Source organism: Eulemur rufifrons, chromosome 30 (genome assembly GCF_041146395.1).
Source record: "Eulemur rufifrons isolate Redbay chromosome 30, OSU_ERuf_1, whole genome shotgun sequence".
NCBI classification, from domain to species: domain Eukaryota; kingdom Metazoa; phylum Chordata; class Mammalia; order Primates; family Lemuridae; genus Eulemur; species Eulemur rufifrons.
Window position 1 is genome coordinate 85,118,408 of NC_091012.1, and position 22,309 is coordinate 85,140,716.

General features: G+C 34.6%; 1 non-coding gene across 1 annotated transcript; it reads right to left on the minus strand.

Moving 5' to 3' along the window:
* Nucleotides 1-11,337: 11,337 nt before the first annotated feature.
* On the minus strand, nt 11,338-11,444 carry LOC138379291 (U6 spliceosomal RNA). The gene has a single exon (XR_011232066.1). It is a non-coding gene; the product is annotated as a U6 spliceosomal RNA (small nuclear RNA).
* Between the last annotated feature and the right edge of the window lie 10,865 nt (nt 11,445-22,309).

Genomic DNA, 22,309 nt, shown 5'->3' on the forward strand with positions numbered 1-22,309 from the left:
TACTCTTACATTTTCCTAAATAAATTCTGATATTATGCTTTTTTGACATTTAAATAAAACCTCACTTTTTAAAAGCTGAAAAAAATTAAAAAAAAATTTAAAGAACCTCATGTAGTTTTTATTTTACTTTTTATTTCTATTTTATAGAATATTCCTTTCATACAATATAAGTTGAATGAAAATCATACAATTTAATATTATCTATCTATCCATCTATCTATCTAGATTCTTACTCTGAGGTCAGTGGAAAATAATTTTTTCATAAGGGGTCCTTTAGCTGCAATTCTCAATTATCAACCCATTTGGGGTGCTTAAAAGCTAAACTTGTATCAACGTATTACATATCTAATATTAGTCTTCTCTGCTTGCTGATTCATGACTAATATTTTGGTAGTCCTTGATGAAATAAGAACAAAAGAGGGACATATTGATTGTATATTTTAGTAAGATTGCTAGCTGTCCTTTATTTGGAAAAATTATCCTTTATTTTGAGATTGTATCTGTCCTACTTCTTTTGGTATTAAAATTGCCTTTCCAGCTTCCAGTTTTCACTAACATAGGTAGCTAATTTCCCCCAATCTTTCCTCTTGCAACTAAAATTTCCTTGATGTAACACATAAAAGAGATATCAGACTCTAAATGATGAGGAGAAAAAAGTAGACTAGCTAGGGACATTGAGGCTTTAGTAATGACCTAGTGGTGAATTCCTTGAGTTTTCTTTTATTTCCCATATACCCTGAATAGGGACCTGGAGAAGCTCCCAACCAACAACCACAGAACCACTAATAAGCAGTCCAAAAAAAAATCCAGGAAGTCTGTTATCCTCAATAAGGAGACTGTAAAAAAGGGTAGTCTAGCAGAATAGAAAAACTTTTTATTATTAATGTTATTATTATTTTTTTTTACAATACATGACCTACTCCTGAAAAACACCAATGGACAAGCTGATACCTCCCATAGGTTAAGTAGGGCCTAGTGGAGAGCTCATCTCCTTTCCTCCTCTTTCCTGTAGAAACAGGGGCTGGTGTTTTGTTTCCCCTGCCTGGTGGTGTAGACAGGGCCAAACAAGGACCTGATGTTACCTTTTGCCCAGTGGAAGCAAGCTTTTCTCATAATCCCTAACCAGAGTGATGTTGGCAGAACTGAGCAAGAGGCTGATCTTCCATCCACCACAGGATGGTAGCAGTTAGTACTCCAATTCCTCTACCCTTATAGTTTTAGTGGGGCCCAGCAGGGAACCGAACCTCTACACCAACCCAGCAACAAAATTTTGTCTAAGACAGGATAGTGGGCACTCTGCTTACTCATCACCCTGTACCCTAGTGTGAGCATCATACCAAGGAAGATGAGTTTCCACCCACTCCCGGCAATAGTGAGACTCAATGAAATATGAGGAGAAACTAGATGGTATTCCTTTCTATGCTCCTAGTGCCCCCCCGCCATCAGTAGGGCCCAAATGGGAGATGAGCTTCCATCATCACCCAGCATCAACAAGGAGGAACAGGCAGTGAGGGCTGAGCTAGTCAACATATTCTTCTACTATTCTAGTCCCTGGTGTAGGCAGGGGTACTGAGTCTACAACTCACACAACTTCAATGATGTCATACTGGCCAGAATTACACTTTTTATGGGGTGGTGTTAGTTGGTTCCAGTGGGTAACAAGTTCTGTCCACCCCCCTATCTGTGTGCTACACCTAAACATGGTGAATCCCTGCTGAAAAAATAAAATAAAATCCAGAGTTTCACAACAATATACCCAAAATGCCCAAGATAAAACCAAAATCACCCATCATATTAATAACCAGGACAACCACAACTTGAATAAGGAAAAAGAGTCAAGAGTTGCTAATACTTACATAACAGATATTGGAATTATTTGAAAAGAGTTTTAATTCATCTATCATAACAATGTTTTCCATGAGCAATCATGAACACATTTGAAACAAATGAAAAATAGAATATTTCAACAAATAAATAGAAGATAATAACAAAAAACAAATGTAAATTCTAAAAGTAAAAAAAATCAGGTAACTGAATTTTAAAAAAATAATTAAATTGGATTAATAACAGAGTAGAAATGATAGAGGATAGAATCATTGTACTTGAGGATAGATCAGTAGAATTTACCCAATATGAACACCAGAGAGAAAATAAAGTGGAAAAAAGGACACAGCCTAGGGGACCCATGGGAATATATCAGAAGATGTAATATTCATGGTATTAGGATCTCAGAAGGAGAAGAAAGAGAGCATGGAACTGAAAAAGCAATCAAATAAATAATGACTGAAAACTATTCTAATTCGGCAAAAAAATCATAAACACACAATTTTAAGAAGAAGAGGAAATTCCAAATAGGATAAACCCAGAGAAATGCATGCCATGGCACTCCAGAATTGAACTTCTGAAAACCAAACATAAAGAAAATACCTGGAAAGCAGCCAGGAAGAAATAATGTATTACCTATATAGAAACACAATTTCAATTGACAGAAGATTTCCCATGTGAATCCACGAAGGACAGAAATAAATGGTACAGCACTTTTCAGGTACAGAAATGAACTGTTAACTGCAAATCCTATGTTCAGCAAACATATCCTTTAGGAATAAAAGGAAACTTCAGGAAAAAACAAACAAACAAACAAACAAACAAAAGACTTACCAAACAAACAAACAAAATAACACAATGAAACTTTCAACTACCATATGAGCCATATGATACAGCAATTTCACTTTTGGACGTTTAACCCAGGGAACTTAAAACTTACATAAATATTTAAAGATTTATTTGTAGCAGCACCAAACTGAAATCACCAAAATATACTGAATAGGTGAGTGGTTAAACAATCTGTGGTACATCTATATTGAACAGTAGAAAGGGACACATTATTTATACAATAACTGGGATGGATCTCAGGGGGGCATTATGCTGTGTGAAAAAAGCCAATGATGAAATTTTAAATATGGAGAAAAACATAAATGATTGCCAGGGATTAGAGGTGGGAGTGGTCATGCCTGTGTTTATAAAAGGACAACATAAGGGATACTTACATTAATGGTACAGTTAATACATTAATTATGATGGTAGTTACACAAACTTACATTTTTGATAAATTGCATAAAACACACACACGTGCATGCATATGCATGTATATGCATACACACATAAGAATGAGAGCACATAAAATCTGAATAAGGTTGGTGGATTGTACTTTAAAGTCAGTTTTCTGGTTTTGATACTGTATAGTTATGCAAGACCTTACTATTAGGGGAGATTGGGTAAAACCTATATAGGGTATAATGGACTGAATATGTCCCCCCAACATTCATATGTTGAACCCCTAATCCCCAATTTGATTGTATTTGGAGGAGGTACCTCTGGGTATAATTAGGTTTAGATGAGGCTATGGGAGTGGGGCTTCCATAATGGGATTAGTGTCCTTAGCTACCATGTGGAGGCACAGCAAGAAGGTAGCCATCTGCAAGGCAGGAGGAAGGTCCACGCTAGGAATCAAATCAACTGGCACATTGATCTTAGCCTTCCCAACCTCTACCACTCTAAGAAATAAATGCCTGTTCTTTAAGCCACCCAGTCTATGGTATTCTGTGACAGAACCCTGAGTAGACTAAAACACAAGGTCTCCCTGTATCTGTTTTGGGAATTTTCCATGAATCTATATTTATTTCAAAGCATTTTAAATAATGAATGACAACAATAAAAATGGGCCTTTCCTCTAGGAAATCATGGGGACTTTAGGAAATCATGGGGACTTTAGGAATTCATGGGGACTACTTAGTAGTCAGTGTTTTAAAATTTTAATTTGTTAGCAAAATAAAAACTTGATGGCAATGTTAGTCTCTACAATGTATTTTTTAAATGTTGCTAATCTTCAAATTATAAATGACTTGGAATTATTGAAATAAATTAGGTCACAGTGTGGCTTTTGACAGGAAGTAAGAATGAAATAAAGGGAGGAAGGCAAGTGGTTAAATAAAGTTTATAGATTTTTTTCTTTGTCTCTCTGTTTCAACATACTCTGCTTATTTCAAGAAAATATGAGTCATAGCATAAAAAGTAATAAAATAAAAACATTTAACCCACTTTCCACTTTGATGTACACTGGGCTTATGGCTGTGTCTAAAAGCATCAAAACCCACTGTAAGTATGGTTTAAAGGGATTCCATTTCAGGAGTCACAGTAACACTTCTCTCAAGGAGTGAATAAACTTGAATAGAACTGGAGTATCTTTTTATTTCTAAGTTTTTGGAAAATGAATTTCAGGGACTATAAGAAAATTTGCTGGGAAATGACATATTTGGATACTTACTCTCTTTATTTTTGTAATTATTTCATATGAACAAAGATCACTTTGGAAGAACAGAAGCAAAGTAAACATAGTGAGTGCAGAATGGCTAAACACTAACCGAGGAAGCTGATTTCCCCACAACCTCACCAATGCTGATTACCATGAGCCCTTAGCTGTTTTAAGTTGCATTTTCTTTATAAGTGAAATTATAATTCACTTTTCACATCTTTTACATGTTTATTAACCATCTTGGTCTTTTATTCTGTGAATTTCCTCTTCATTGTTTTGTCTATTTTTATTTTTTTCTGTCTTTTTCTTATTTATTTGAAATAGTTCTTTGCAAATCATGTAATAAAAATAGTCCCCCAGTTTGTTTTTTCTATTTTGTTTATGCTGGGATTTTTCCCATTGAAATTTAAAAATAACTATTATGTCAAATTAATTTATTCTCTTCTGCTTCTGGACATCCCATAATGCTTAGAAAAGTCTTCTTTATTCTTGAAATTTTATGGGTCTTGTTTCTACATTTATTGCTTGAATACACTAGGATTATTTCTTTGGTTACTTAAAACAACAGGGGATGAGATGGTTTTTCCTAAAAATGGCTAGTCCAGAAATTCCCAACTAGAGTACCTTGAATTCGTCACAAATGTAATCTCATTAGCCTTGGGAGTAGCCTGGCAGAGTTTGGGCTGCCAGGGATCGTGGATCAGTTGTGCCCAAACATGAGCAGTCTCCTCTGTGCATTCACCCCAGTTTGCCATATAAATATAATTTAGTGTGTGTCATTACTTGAAAAATGTTGGGAGGCCCTAGAATTGACTGCTGTCCCAATACCATTGGTTGACTGGTTCAATGTTTTCCCACTGATTTTAAATACCATCCTTTTAAATACTGAATACACATGTATATTTGGCTATGTTTATGAACTCTATTTTTTGCATTGACATATTCCCTCCATTTATATGACATTATTTTAATTATTAGAGAATTAGAGTAAATTCTTGTCATAGTGGCTATTCATTCAAAAATATGTATGGGGCATCTATTGTGTGCCAAGTACAGTGTGAGGTGGTGAAAATTTCCTGTTCTCATGGAGCTTACATTCTGGTGTGGGATAAGTATTAATAAATAGTATTAATAAAAATAAGTAAAATATTTAGTATGTTAGGTGGTAATAAGTACTATGGAGAAAAATAAATCAGGGAAGGCAGATAGTTACTCCTGGGGTGAAAGAGGATTGTAGTTCAAATAGAGTAGTTAGGGATGACCTGAAGGAGAAGGTAACATTTGAAGGAGATGAAGGAGCAAGCCTTGAGGTTCTCTGTAGTTGAATGTTTCAGACAGAAGGAACAGCAATAAAGGCCTGTAAGTGGAGTGTGTCTGGCATGGTCTAGGAAGAGCAAGGAGGCTGATGTGGGTGGAGTAGAGTGAGCGAGGGAAAGTAGTTGTAGGACTTGAGGTCAGAAAACAGTAGGCCAAATCATGTATCCTCTTTTAGCTATATTTGTTTTTATTCTGAATAATATGACAAGCTACTACAGGACTCAAATCAGAACCTAGAGCACTAGGTAAAGACTGGTTCTAATGTCTACCACCTTATAGACCTAGAATATTCTGTCTTCTCTCTCTGCTTATTCATAGCTCTTCTGTATGGAGTCAGTCCTCTCTTGGTCGTTTAAGCTCTTGTTCCTGCACCTATTCCCTTCAGGTGATTTCTTACATTGCTTATACTCTGATGTAGCTGGTAGTTTCTCTTACTAAAAAAATAGAGAAGAACCAGCAAATATATAATCGCTGGCAGAATACACTGTATAGAAGGGCACCCTGGCATATATATGTGCTGACTTCTTTAGGGCCCAAATATGTAGGCCTAATTTGACTTCTGATTAAATAGCCCTAGGAGGCCTTACAATTAACCATTCTCCTTATTGTAATTGCTTCTTCCCCTTAAGTTTTCAATACTCACTTCACTCAACTTATCTTTGTTTCTAAATTGCTACTTGATATAACTTAGCTTGCACAAATTTTTATTAGTGAAAATTAGATCAGCTTGTTAAATCACTTTATTTCCTACACAGATATAAGTTAATATCCTCCTATTTGAGTGTTATTTCACAGATTTTTGTGTGTGAAATAAAATGCATGAGTTTTGTGCCCATTCTTTCTTTCTCTCCTTAGAGACCATTAGAATATGTTTTCATGTTTTGCCACTATGTTATTTTAGTTTAGGTAGTCTGATAAGGAAGTGGAATAGATAAATGTATATGTTAGATGTTTTATATTTATATTCCTGAATTAACAAAAATCATAATTTTGTATTCTAGATGAATGGCTAAAAATCTTGATACATACCCTATAATCTTTGGAAGCCTATATGAAAAATGACCTTTAATTTTCCAACCATGTTTATTGTTTAGAGAGTCTGATCTGTTTTCCTGCAAGCTCCAGTAAGGCCACATGATTTGATCTGTATTTCAGTGCTTCTTTTAACTTGGCTCATTTTGCTTGAATTTACACTTACATTTACCTCAGCAATAACACATTAAAAAGAAAATATTTGTTCTGTTTATATATCTAGTACACTCCTAAATTTATTTACTGATAATAATATAATCTGTGAATAATTTTTAAAATATCATATCCATATTTTTCTTTTGAACATTGGAGTTGGCAAGTATAGCTTTCCCTAAATTGTTGACATTAGGGATATATGTGAGTGAAAACATAGACTGCACATTCTTGCTGCCTTGGCAATATATGGTATTTTAATTTAAATTAAATTAGTCAATATACATGAAAGCACTTTGTGATTTGTAAAACAAGCTATAAACGTGATCTAGCTATTTAATTAAAATTATTGACATCTGGCATCAGGTTTCAGGTGGAAATGAAACAAAGGGTTATTTTAGGAAGCTCTGTCTTAGGTCATTTGCAAAAATGTGCCAGAATTCGGCATCTGCTATTTGAAACATTATTAAATATTTGACCACTTTCAGTAATTTACTTATCTATTTTAGTCATTGTTTTCAGTAACTTACCCTCAAAACAATTTCTTTAGAGAATAACTCTAGTACTTGCCCACTTGTAAACATACTTTGGCATTTAGAAAAATTTAAACTCTCTGAAAATATGAAAATAAATGATAAAAATTTCCACCTTGAATGTGTTCTAAATTATAAACATTCACTCCAGTTCAATTTCAGAATAAAATCCACGCTAATAGTACTATAGCCTTAAAACTACATGATGGAGATAATCACATGACCAACAGCTTCTTCCGAAGCAACTGTTCTATGGGGATAAATGTGGGTTACTCTAACAAGAGCAGAAAAAAATAGTGGCTTGTCACGGAAGACTCTTTGGGATGGTTATTTTTCTCTTTGGTCTCTTCTTATCTCCTTTCTTATCCTCCTTCTGTTTACTGACATGCATCCATACTTTAAGGAACATGTACCATATTCCTTAAAGACCTTGTTCTCAGTAACTAGGCACAGAGTCTATGGAGGTTAAAAAGCCTTCAAGACAAAAGGTAATGAATTTTCTCTGGATAAGAGCCTGGCCCCATTGCAAGAGATGTAAGAGATATTTTTAGTAATGGTGTCTGGCCAGTGACCCTTCCAATTTATCTTATTTCTCTCTACATATGCCAGGTCTGCTTGTGCACCCAGATAATTGTTAGCACAAGGAATATTTTCCTCAACCAAAAAAAGCATCATTTTTTCCTCTAGATGTACACATTGTCCAAGTATGTATTTATATGTTCATTGATTTATATTCAGTAAATATTGTTAGCACCTATTATAATATGTGCCTGACAACCTTCTATGTACTGTGGATATAGTTGTAAAAAAACCAAAGTTCTTGTGCTTGTGGAACTTACGTTCTAGAAAAAAAGGAATATTTATTATTTATATATTACTTTTAATAAATATAATATAAATGTAATACTTTGTATTGTAACTGTAAGAAGTGCTCAAAAGGATTCAAGTACAAGGTTATTTATTTATTTTAATTCAGGATATTATGGGGGTACAAACATTTTGGTTACATGAAATGCGTTTGTGTTACCCAGGGCTCTTTTGACAGTATATAAAAGGGACACTGAATCAAGATTGAAGGTGAGGGAAGGCTTCTCTATAAAAGTGGTATTTATCCTGAGATCAGAATAATAAGGACCATTAGATGGCCAGAAAGATAGAGGAAAAGTATTTCAGGAAGAGCAAATATGGCCAAAGACCCTCCGTTGAGAAGGTACTTGAGTTAGCAACAGAGAAGGTCTGAGTACTCAGAATATTTGGAGAAAGTTGAAAAATAGAAGGAACGATATAAATTGGTGGTTGGGCTCACAGACTGGAGTCAAACTCCATGGGTTTAAATTCCAGTTCTGCCAAATCTACTACAGGTATACCTCATTTTATTGTGCTTCACTTTATTTTACTTCACAGATATTGAAGGGTTTTTGTTTTGTTTTGTTTTGTTTTGCTTTTTTACAAATTGAAGGTTTGTGGCAACACTACCTTGATCACGTCTATTGGAACCATTTTTCTAACAGCATGTGCTCACTTCATGTCTTTGTGTCACATTTTGGTAATTGTCACAATATTTCAAACTTTTTCATTATTATTATTATATCTTTTATGGTGATCTCTGGTCAGTGGTCTCTGATGTTACTACTATAATTGTTTTGGGAAGCCACAAACCATGCCCATATAAGATAGAAACCTTAATAAATAAATGTTATGTGTGTTCTGACTGCTTCACTGACCAGCCCTTTCTTCATCTCTCTCCCTCTCCTTGGGCCTCCCTATTCCCCAAGATGCAACAATATTAAAATTAGGCCAATTAATAACCCTAAAATGTCCTCTAAGTGTTAAAATGAAAAAAAGACTTGGACATCTCTTACTTTAAATCAAAAGCTACAAATGATTAAGCCCAGTGAGGAAGGCATGTCAAGAGATGAGATGGGCTGAAAGTTAGGCCTCTTGCATGAAACTGCCAAGTTGTGAATTGAAAGGAAAAGTTCTTGAAGAAAATTAAAAATGCTACTCCATTGAATACAAAAATGATAAGAAAGTGAAACAGCCTTATTGCTGATATGGAGAAAGTTTTAGTGGTTTGGATAAAAGATCAGACCAGCCACAATACTCCTTTAAACCAAAGCCTGATCCAAAGTAAAGCCCTAGCTGTATTCAATTCTATGAATGTTAAGAGAGTTGAAGAAGCTATGGAAGTTCAAGGTGAAGCAGCAAGTGCTTTTGTACAAGCTGCAGCAAGTTGCCCCTAAGTTCCAGCTAAGATAATTGATAAAGATGGTTACACTAAACAACAAATTTTCAGTGTAGACAAAACAGCCTTCTGTTTGAAGAAACTACCATCTAGGACTTTTCATAGCTACAGAGAAGTCAATGCCTGGCTTCAAAGCTTCAAAGACAGGCTGACTCTCTTTTTAGGGGCTAACACAGCTGATGACTTTAAATTGAAGCCAATGCTCATTCACCGTTCTGAAAATCCTAGAGCCCTTAAGAATTATGCTAAATGTACTCTGCCCGTGCTCTGTAATTGGAACAACAAAGCCTGGATGGCAGCACACCTATTTGCAGCATAGTTTACTGAATATTTTAAACCCATTGTTGAGATCTGCTAGGCAGAAAAAAAAAGATCCCCTTCAAAATATCACTGCTCATTTTGACGATACACCTAGTCACTCAAGAGCACCAAAGGAGATGTACAAAGTGATTAATGTTATTTTCATACCTGCTAACACAAAATCCATTCTGTAGCCCATGGTTCAAGGAGCAATTTCAGCTTCCAAGTCTTATGATTTATCAAAAACATTTTGCAAGACTGTAGCTATCATACATAGTGATTCTTCTGATGGATCTGTTCAAAGTAAATTAAAAAGTTTCTGGACAGGATTCAACATTCTAGATGCCATTAAGAACATTCATGATTCATGAGAGAAGGTCAAATCATTAATGTTAACAGAAGTTTGAAAGAAGTTAACTCCAACCATCATGGATGACTTTGAGGAGTTCAAGACTGCAGTGGAGGAAGTAAATGCAGATATTGTGGAAATACAAATAGAACTAGATCTAGAAAAGGGGCATGAAGATGTGCTTGAATTCCTGCAATTGCATGATAAAATATGAATGGATGTCTAGTTGCTTCTAATGAATGAGCAAAAAAAGTGGTCTCTTGAGATGGAAACTACTCCTGGTGAAGATACTGTGAACGTTGTTGAAATGATAACAAAGGGTTTAGAATATTACATAAATTTATTTGATACAGCAGTGGCAGGAATTGAGAGGATTGACTCCAAATTTGAAAGAAGTTCTATTGTGGGCAAAATGTTACCAAACAGTATCACATGCTACAGAGAAATCTTTCACAAAAGGAAGAGTCAACTAATGCAGCAAACTTAATTGTTGTCTTATTTTAAGAAGTTGTCACAGCCACACCAACCTTTAGTGAGCACCACTCTGATCAGCCAGGGACCATAAATGTCAAGGCAAGCCCTTCCTCCAGCAGAAAGATTATGACTTGATGAAAGCTCAGATGATTGTTAGTATTTTGTAGCAATAAAGTATTTTAAATTAAAATATGTACATTGTTTGTATAGACATAATGCTATTACACACTGACTAGACTACAGTACAATGTAAGCATAACTTTTATATGCACCAGGAAATCAAAATATCTGTATGACTCTCTTGATTGCGATATTCACTGCATTTCAAGGTGGTCTGGAACTGAATCTGCAATATCTCCTAAGGTATGCCTGTATTTGTGGTGCCTCTGGCAGTTTACATACTTCTCTACATTTTAGTATCCTCATGTTTACATGGGGATGATTGTAATAATAATGATCTCATAGGATTTTATTGATTATTAAGTGACATAGTATATGTAAAGCACTTAGGAAAATGTCTGGTATAAAGTGAACATCAACTATCTTTATAATAATTACAATAAATGTTTTCAATACCCTTCCCAGAAATAATTTGTATCTATGTGTCACCTTTTTCTTCTTTTGTTTTATAGAACACTTCACAAATTTGCATGTCATCCTTGTTCAGGGGCCATGCTAATCTTCTCTGTATCATTGCAAATTCAACATATGTGTTTCTGAAGTGAGTATGTGTCACTTGTTTGATAGGCTTCAATATATACAATTTGATTCTTTTTTTTATCTCTAATATTTATTTTTAATATGGGTATCATCTTCCACAAGGGCTACTTATAAGTATTTATTTTTATTTTTATTCTTATTTTTTGTTTGTGTTTCAGCTCATTATGGGGGTACAAAAGATCAGGCTATATACATTGCCCATGCCTCCCCATCCCTCCGAGTCTGAGCTTCAATTGTGTCCATTCCCTAGATAGTGCACATCACACTCATCATGTAGGTGTGCACCCCTCCCCTCCCCCCACCCCATCCCCCCTAGTCAGAACTTCAAGCGTGTCCATTCCCCAGGCAGTGCGCATCGTACTCAAGAAGTAGGTATACACCCATCCCTTCCACCCAGCCCCGACCTCTGTCCGATACCCAATTGGTGTTATTCCCAAATGTGCACTCAGGGAAACCAGTTTGCTGGTGAGTACATGTGGTGCTTATTTTTCCATTCTTGGGATACTTCACTTAATAGAATGGGTTCCAGCTCTCTCCAGGAGATTGATTCTTGAAAGATTAATGTAGGAAACAAACTTCCCTTAGTCTAGTCCCATCACTCATTTTATGAGAAGTTAAGGAGACTCAGGCCCAGATAACTTGTTGGTAATAAGCTAAGTGTAGATAACAGGTCTATAGAGTATAATATCAGTGCCTTCCCAATTCATTATTCAATTCTTCAGATTGTATTCAAATTCATATCAGATTATATTGCACTTTGGACCTAGAGGGTATATATGATCTCTTGGATGTAGTGAAGAATTAACTTCCAATCTCATACCAGGCATAAGCTTTGCTGAACTCAAATCTACTTCAGCCATATTTCTACATGTTTGATGAAAGACAAGGCCAATGCTTTGCTGATGAAGTCATATAATTAATCTGGGCTTCATACTTTTGACTCATCCCATTTTAGCAGGGAGGTATATAGGGAGTATTTCCCAGAAGTCCCATAGGAACCAAAGGATTCTTCTTATTTGACTTATACTATACTGGGACATCATTTGCTCCCCAAATATCTAAAGATTTATTCCCATAAACACTTGTATTTCAAGCTTGGATTACTCTATTATGTACTAATTTAGTATGTAATATCATAATCCATTTGATTCAGAAACCTTAAACCCATAGGAGATGTTAGGGGCCATATTTATGCATTTCAATAAACATTAAGTACCTAAAAAATCCAAGGAATTTGGTTAAGTCTGTGTAGAATACAAACATGAAAAGTGCATATCTCTTGACCTTAAGAAGCCTACTTTCTAAAAAAGAAGTTAAGGCAAGGGCATAAATAACTGTACCCATAGACATAATATGAAGATAATGAAAGGAAGGTTCTGAATAGTATTCAGCTGAGGAAAGTAAATACAAACTATGTATGTAGGGACTGAAAACAAAATCGTAGATGAAATATAAGTTGAAATATGCTTATAAAGACTGAGTAGAAAATAAATAGGCAGAAGTGACAAGAAAGGGAATTATGGGAAGAAGGAACAGTGTTAAACAAAGACACTAAGATAGAAAGAAAATTAAATGTTGTGCTTTGGGGATTTGGAGTAGATCCTTTAGATTGGGACATTGTACAAGTGAATGAAAGCTGAGAAATAAGCATGAAAGGCTGAGTGAGGCCAGATTATTGAGCACCTTGAATGTCAGGTTGAGTAGTTTGGATTTAATTATAAAAGTTTTGAGAAAGTTTATGAACAGTGACATAGTTACACCTTATACCTACCACTACTTTGTATCTTAAGATGTCTCAGGTAGTGGTATGTAGCATAGTTTCAACCAGGAGATAACTGGACACAGAGAAGCAGTAATAATCCAGGAGTCGTAGGAGATTAGGGCTTGAATTAATACGGTAGCAGAGAAAATGGAATTAGCCATTTCAGAGGTGGAATTTGTGGATCTTGACAAGCGATTTCATGTGGGAAGTGAGGATAAGTTACATGTTAGGTGACTCTCTTGTTTTGTACTAGGGAGAGTGGGGAAATAGTGACACCATTATTATAAATAAAAAGAGGAAGTACCTGCTTATTTGTATGGTGTTTATTATAACATTTTGCTTGACTAGTTTCTTAATAAACAAAGAGTCAGTATAGGGTAGTGGTTAAGAGCAGAGACTATGAAGTCAAATTTTCTGGGTTCAAATCCTGGATACCACTGCTTCCTAGTTTTGCCACCATGGTAAAGTTGTATAAAGACTCTAAGTTTCAGTTTCCTCAGTCTGAAAAATGGGAGTGTTTATAATAATAGTAACTACTTTAGAATGTTGCTGTGAAGATTAAGTTATAATCTATACAAGTGTTTAGAATATTACCTGACACTTAAATTATTATTTAAGAAACTGACAAATGTCCTATTAAGAAATATGTTTATGTGTTCTACTTGAATCAATAACATATAGAATATGTGTTAATATATTAAGTTACTTTGGAGATACTAAGAATTAGCTCTTGTTCATATAAGAGGCACTAGTATATAAGATATATATATATATATATATGTTAAAAACCATTTTGAAGAAAAATATGAATAATAAAAGGAGAAATACCCAAGAGTTTAAAAATGAGCTATTAATGTTGTCCATGAAACTCTTCTAAAGCCCAAACTTTTTTGCTTGGTATAGAATATTATAAGCACTTACTAGCTATTTTGCATATTAAAACTCTCCAACAAATTGTTTCCACCCTACTACTGAACATCAAAAAATGTGAAGTGCAAGAGTTAACAAACTTAAACATATAAAGAGTCATGAAATGGACTGTTTCCGCTTCCCGTCTGGCTTTTATCAATTGTAAGTCAGTTTCAGAAGGACTGCTACACAATCAAAACACACAAGCTCCCTAGTCAGATAATTCAATTTTATAAATGAATTACTTATGTGCCCATAAGTAAATACATTCCTATGCATAAGGATATTGGCTGCTGTCAATGAGATAATCAAATCCAGGGGAAAAGGCTATCCTTGTAAACACTTTAAACTCAAATGAATGATCCCAAATTTCTGGGGTATGATAAGTCCAATGAGAAACATTTCAGTCTTACAGAAAGGGCAAGGAACAAAAAAATGTTCAGCACAGAGACACAAGGTCAACAGAACAGTCTTTAGAAGAGAGTCATTTATTTTGTTAGAGAAAGCAAATGAGTTATGTTTTAAAAATGAAACCTTGCTATTCTATACTACTTCAATGTATGGAAAACATGTTTTCATGCCAAAAAAATTGAACATTACCCCAGCAGGTGACTACAATCTTCAAAAGACAGCAAAAAATAAAAGAAAGAGTTTTGGAGTCTGACAAACCTGACTATGTATCCTGGCTCTGCTACTTACCAGCTGTGTAACCTTGGGCAATTTACTTAACCTTCCTGGTCTTCACTTTCTTCATTTGTATAATGGAGGAAATAGGACATACCTCTCAGGGTTAGACCAAGGATGAAGGAATAACATATCTGTAAGTTACCTAGTATACTGCCTGATACATAGAAGGTACCCAATGAATAGTAACTCTTCAAATTTGTCCTTTGCTGGCTCTACAATTTACCCCAAGTAACCTAACATCTTGGCCTTTGTCTACTTTCTATGAAGTGAGCAAAATGATGAGCTATGTAGTAAGACAAATGTTGATACAAGTATCCTGATGTATATGTAGAGAATATTAGTTTATGTATGTTAATATACAAGATAATACTTTAAGTTTGTGGAACAATTTTCATTTTCCCAAGAGCTTTCACATACATTAAATTATGTAATCCACATAACAAATTTGTGAGATTGACAGGGCATGTATTTGTATCCCATTTGATAGATGAAAAAAATTAAATCTTGAAGTGATTACTTCCTGCTTGCCCAAATACAGGCAACTGAAACAAGAATTCAGATCCAATGTTCTGTCATAACAATCAAAGTGACACATGACCAATGCTTTTTCTAAAATGCCACGCAACCTCTGTTTTTGGCTTTGCCTGAAATTCCTCTTTTTTAAATTTTTGCAAGTCAGGAAGGTACATTGAGATCACTTGGGAAAGGATTTTAAACAAATACAAGATATTATTGTGCTTTAAAATCTTACAAAAATGTTCACTTTTTAATTGTAAAAGTAATCCTTATTCATATAAGTTAAATTGTATAAATAAATTTTTTAAATGCTATAACATCTCAGTAAACACATGGTACTAATTAATAATACTGACAGTCTAGCCATATTTCTATATCTGTTGCCTTTCTATACTTGTTTTGTGTATATCCTTAGCTATTTCCTGGCAATCAATGATAAAATTCCAGTGTAATTATTCTAGGCTATGAGTTATAAATATGTAATGGAAATATGTTAGCTTACGTAATAAAAACATTTCTAGTATTTTAAGAGAGCTTGATTTTAACTTTCCAGAAATAAGATTTTGTAAATATGGCTATGATTATATTTTTAAAAAGTTCTTATTGATATATAATTATACATATTTATGAACTACAAGTGATATTTTGATACATCCATAAACATATATTGATCAAATAAGGGTATTTAGGATATCCATCACCTTGAACATTTATCATTTATTTATGTTGGAAACATTTCCAATCTTCTCTTCTAGCTATTTTGAAATATACAATATATTGTCATTAACCATAGTCACCCTGCTGTGCTATTGAACATTAAAAGTGAGTCCTTCTATCTAACCATATGCTTGTGTCCATGAATCAACCTTTCTTCATTATGCACCCACTTCCCACCCTCTGGTAACTATCATTCTACTTTTTAGTTTCATGAGATCAACATTTTTAGTTCCCACATATGAGTGAGAACATGTAATATTTATCTTTTTGTACCTGGCTTATTTCACTTAATAGAATGACCTCCAGTTCCATCCACGTTCCTATAAATTACAGGATTTCATTCTCTTTCGTGAGTGAAGAGTACTCTACTGTGTGTGTGTGTATATATATATATATATATATATACACACCACATTTTTTTATCCATTCACTCACTGATGGACACTTAGATTGATTCCATATCTTGGCTATTAAAGGCTGAAATGAACATGAGGGTGCAGGTATTTCTTTGACACACTGATTTCCTTTCCATTGGATAAATACACGGTAGTGGTATTTTTTTTTTTTTTTTTTGAGACAGAGTCTCACTCTGTTGCCCAGGCTAGAGTGAGTGCCGTGGCGTCAGCCTAGCTCACAGCAACCTCAAACTCCTGAGCTCAAGCGATCCTCCTGTCTCAGCCTCCCGAGTAGCTGGGACTACAGGCATGCACCACCATGCCCGGCTAATTTTTTTCTATATATATTTTTAGCTGTCCATATAATTTCTTTCTATTTTTAGTAGAGATGGGGTCTTGCTCTTGCTCAGGCTGGTCTCGAACTCCTGAGCTCAAACGATCCGCCCACCTCGGCCTCCCAGAGTGCTAGGATTACAGGCGTGAGACACCGCGCCCGGCCCACGGTAGTGGTATTGATGGATTGTGTGGTAGTTCCATTTTTAGCTTTTAGAGAAACCTGCACACTGTTTTCCATAATTGCTGTACTAATTTACATTACCATCAACAATGTACAAGAGTTCCCTTCTTGCTACATCATGGCAAGCATCTATTAATTTTTGTCTTTTTATTAATAGCCATTCTACTTTGAGGGAGATGATATTTCATTATTGTTTTAATTTGCATCTCCTTGATGATTAGTGATGCTGAGCATTTTTTCATATGCCTGTTGACCATTTGTATATCTTCTTTTGAGAAATGTCTATTTAGATCCTTGTCCACTTTTTAATGACTTTATTTGTTTTTTCCTGTTGAGTTATTCAAGTTCCTTGTATATTCTGGCTATTATTCCCTTATTGGATGAATAGCTTGCAAATATTTCTCCCATTCTGCAGGTTGTCTTTTTACTCTGCTGATTGCTTCCTTTGCTATGCAGATGCTTTTATTTTTTTGCTATTAATTTAAATTAGCCTACACTGGCTTAGATGTGTTACCTCTAACCCTTTTTCCCCACTAACTTCTCATAGACTCCAATTTCCTCATTGATGAAATGAGGGTGGTCACTTTCACCGCCCCCCCAATTTAAACAAGTCTACAAGTCACTAATTATCTTTGTCCATTTGTGCTGCTACAACAAATTACCTAAGACTAGGTAATTTATAAAAATAGAAATTTATTTCTCTCAGTTCTTGAAGCTGGTAAGTCCAAGATCAGGGCATCAGCATGTTCAGTTGTCTGGTGAGGGCTGCTAACTTCTTCCAAGACGGTGCCCTGTTGCTGATTCCTCTGGAAGGGAGGAATGCTGTGTCCTCACATGGCAGAAAGTGAAAGGACAAGAGAGTTGAATATTGCATGAAGCCTTTTTTATAAGGGCTTTATTCTCATGCACATGAAAAAGAGCTCTTATGACTTAATGCCTCCTAAAGTTCCACCTCTCAATACTATCTTATTGACCATTAAGTTTCAACACCTGAATTTTGAGGGGATACATTCAAACCATACCACTAGTCAAATATTATTTATGATATTTAGTAAAATGTATTTACTAAGCCAATATTTTCCACATTAGCCCAGAGTTTCATAAGTTTTAAATCTCAATTAATACAAATACTCAGAGTTATTTTAGAAATGGTGTGTGAATTTCTGGATAATTGAATTTTGGGATAACAGGGCTATTTAAAACTTTTATTTTAATTATTTTTGTAGAAAATTATCATTCTATGTGTATCTCAGTTGACCTCTCTTTAATTGTAAGTATAGGTTAGTTTGGTAAACTTTGTTGTAAGCAGTTACAAAAGAAAGCATCATATAACACGCATATTGTGAATTATTAAGACTGTTATTGGAATCTTCTTACAAAGAAGATACAATGCAGACCATAGATATAGTTTTATATTTAGGGAAGGCCCAATAAGGAGGATAACTATTATGCTTTGGAACAGCAGGAATAGGCCCAAGAAATTATATAACCTTGCTGGCTGGCGTCTATGGCCTGCTATAGACGAGAAGGTATTATTGTGAGAAAGGAGAAAAATATAACAGAAAGGGATTTCTTTATCATTCATTTGTCCACCTTTTCTCAAACACTTAGAATAAAAATAATAGTGAAAATAGGAATCAAGTGTGGGAGGGAGTAAATGAAAACTATGACTCACATTAGCAAAGGATCACAAGATCCTTTGAGAACACATACAAAATGAATTCGGACTTGAACAAATTAGCACACTTTTGGCTCTAGAATAAAGAGCCAAACAAAGAACAAAAATATGGGCTTGAATCTTGGCTCTGCTATTTACCTTCTGGGTAACCTTATAGAGATTGTCACTCTCAAACTCAGTTTTCTTACCAGTGCAATAGTCATATTTATAATCCAAGACTACGGTAGGATTAAATAAGGCAATGACTCAATATTCTTACCATAGTGCCTGACATATGTTAAGAACTCAGTAAATGTTAGCTGTCATGGCACAGACATTTTACTGCTTAGCAGACATCCATGTGCTCCTCCACATTTTCCATCCCTTTTGTAGTTAGGTGAGGCTGTGCTGTATTATAAGTTCTTGTCCATAAACTGTAAGTGAAAGTGATGTATGTTGCTTCTGGGCCCAAACCTAAAAAGATGAATATGAAATATTTATGTTTTTCTCCTCCTCTGCCTTATTAATAAAGGAGGAAATGGGTTCGGAATAGTACAGTTACAAGATGATTGAACCTCAGCCAGTCTGATCACTGAATAACTGAATAAGAAACAGAGGCCCCTACTGATCCATGTAGGATATGTAGCATGAGTGAGAATTAACTTGCATTTCTAAGCCACTGAGATTCAGGAGTTGTTGTTAGATAGCATAGTATAGTCTATCCTGATTAATTTAGTTATCATTATCATCATAATCATTACCAATAGTCAAGGCTAGGTAATGATATAGTGAAAAATACAAAGGGATGGAAAGGAATAGACCTGGGTTCCAGACTTGTTTCTCTCATTAACTATGTGACTGGAGACAAGTCATTAAACTGTTCTATGTCTCAATTCATACAGCTGCCAAATGGAGATAATATTATTAGTCCTTCTTCACAGGTTGTTGTGAGGATAAAATATAGGTAAATATCCTTTGAAAAGTTGACATAATATGGAAATATGAATGATTGTTATTATTTTGTTTGAAAATATTATTTATGAGAGCCTTTAGAAGGAACCAAAGGGGAGTGGGTCTATGTAAGAATGTGTATTAAATTTGATCTATCCTGGGTCAAGGTTAATACTCTGTTCATGTTTGTGCTTTACTTTTTTACAATACAAAGAATTATTTAAACCATGAAAAAGGATCATAGAAAGAGTTGACTTATTAAATGATTCTAGGAAAAGAAACATAATATTACATAAGATTTAATTTACCTACTTATTTCTCAGTATTATAGCATATAGATGATGGAACTTGGACAACTGTCAAATGGTAGTTATTAATTATTAAAAGATAATACTCCTTCTGTCCCAATGTTGTTATAATTTGATTTCATCACTTTTTAAAAATTTATGACTGATTTTTATATTATCATTTAACTTTTATTACAGATATATTGTCTACTCTCCTAAAGATGCCACAAGCTACAAGCCATATTTATTAGAATTAATTTATGGATGAAAATCATTGGAATTTGATAAAAAGACAAACCAGATGATGCAAAATCTTGAATGACAAGTTATATTTATGAGTAATAATTAATTTTAATAAAAAATCCTCAAGTCCAACTAGAATATATGCCTTTATTTTGAAAACATCCATGCCATACATTTGGCAGCATGCAAGTAAAATAAGAGAATATCCTCTTAAAATGAATGAAATGTTTTATAAGAAGTAGCCAGTTTTTAAGAAATTATACATAGGATGAAGTCTAATTGAGCATCTGAACAGATATCATGTCTTAAACACACCAAATATATTTATTTCCTATAAATTTATGGTATTTTTCTCTTTTTCCTGGGTAATGCCTATCCAATGAAAGGGATAAGCTAACAGAAATAAATTTATCAGTATGACAAAAGTATACTTATTTTACAGCACAGTATCAGCACCGCCCCCAATAAATACTGTGGTTCCTAAAAATGCTTGGTTCTTCATTTAATACCAGGTTCCTTATAAACAAAAGCATAGAAAAACAGGGAGAAACAACTTGAGGGCTGTCTCTGTCTTAGGAGACAGATGTAGTTGAGATGGACTTTCAGATAGTAGCCATCCAAGGTCACCTTTTCAAAAAGCCTCAAGAATTTGGACTAGAGTTAAACACGTTAATGGTTAATTATTTGAATTTGTGAAAAGCTATGTTCATAACCCCATTTGCCACCTTATCCAAAAAGTAATAAAAGCTCAAAAGTCCTGTTCCAGTTCTCCTTAGTGGATCAGAGTGGCAGTGTTCCATAATGTCTGATTGCATTACACCTACGTAGATGTGGCTTAATATACTGTTTGACCATTGGTTATCACTGTTCCCACAGCATATCTTTTGGACTGACATAGCATATAAGGAAAAAAATAAAGGAGACAGTGAGGGTTGGCTTCTTGTGAGGATCTTTATTTTTTCTACTTTGGGCTTATTTTTGTCATTTCTGAATGTCTGCACCAAGAGGAATCGGTTTTATGTAGTTCAAAGGCTGTTGAATCCAGACATGTTCACATTTTCGCCACCCTTTCTTAACTGTGTAATTTAAGCAAGTCACTGACATCTCTGGGCTTTGTTTTCCTCATCTGTCCCAACTCTGTGCTCCTTTTCTGTTCAATGAGTCAATGATTTTTAGAATACACTTAACTGAGCAGATGTGTTCTGCTCCACTCCTCTTGTCATTTGAATATTCCCTCTTTTATTCATATTTTGTTCTGACGGTGCAAAACTGGTCTGGAATTGCTGTTTAGAAGCTGTGGCAAAGAGGAGAAAAAGCTCTCTTGTTTAGTAGGTCTATGAGGGACTTGACTGAAGAGAAAAGGAACAAAACCATGTAAAAGAAGATTATAGAGTTAATATTATTCCCTTTCCGTAGCCAGATTTTTTATGGCTTAGGATTTAAAAAAATGGTCTTTAAATGCTTCTACAGTCTACTTTCAAATATGCTTTCTGGTCATGTTGCCCATGACTTCCCCCATTTAGGTGCTTATTCCAACAAAATTGGGTCTCTGTGTCTATGGCTATGTACTCATTACTTTTGCTCTTGCTATTTCCACAAACTAGAACACCTTCCTAACTAAATATCTATTCTTCCTAGCTCCAAGTGGCTAAAAACATTTAAAGAAACCTATTTTACATAAGCTGAAATATGAATATGTGGTTCTCAGAAAGTCTACCTAAAATTGGCCTTTTTCCCTGAAGTTTTATTTTCTGTGTATAATCACATTACAGTGGGGTAAGAAGAGTATTAGAGGTTGTCTACTTTTCTGATACCTCTTTTACTTCAGCTGTTCTTTCCTGTAAAGATGAAAGGGAAGGGCTAAATTATTATTATTTTGACTAAGTTAACATTATTGCCTATCATGAAAGTGGCAGGAACAATGTTGCATAATAGTTGGCCATAAGGAATTAAAATAAAATTTTTTAGCATTACAATCCAGTTTAGCAGCTAAACCTATTGATTGGAAAACTCTACAACATAGTGTCCATATTTGGAGAAGAGCACTCAGTTTTTAGAGCATGTTTTAAAAGGGGCATTGACAAATGAATACGTCTTAGGGAATGATCAGAATCATAAATTGGAAATAAGTTCATATGAGGAAAGTTTGAAGAAACTTATATAGACTGGAAAAGAATGGATTTAGGGACACAATAGCTACCTCCAAATATTAAAGAACTGTCTTGAGGTACAG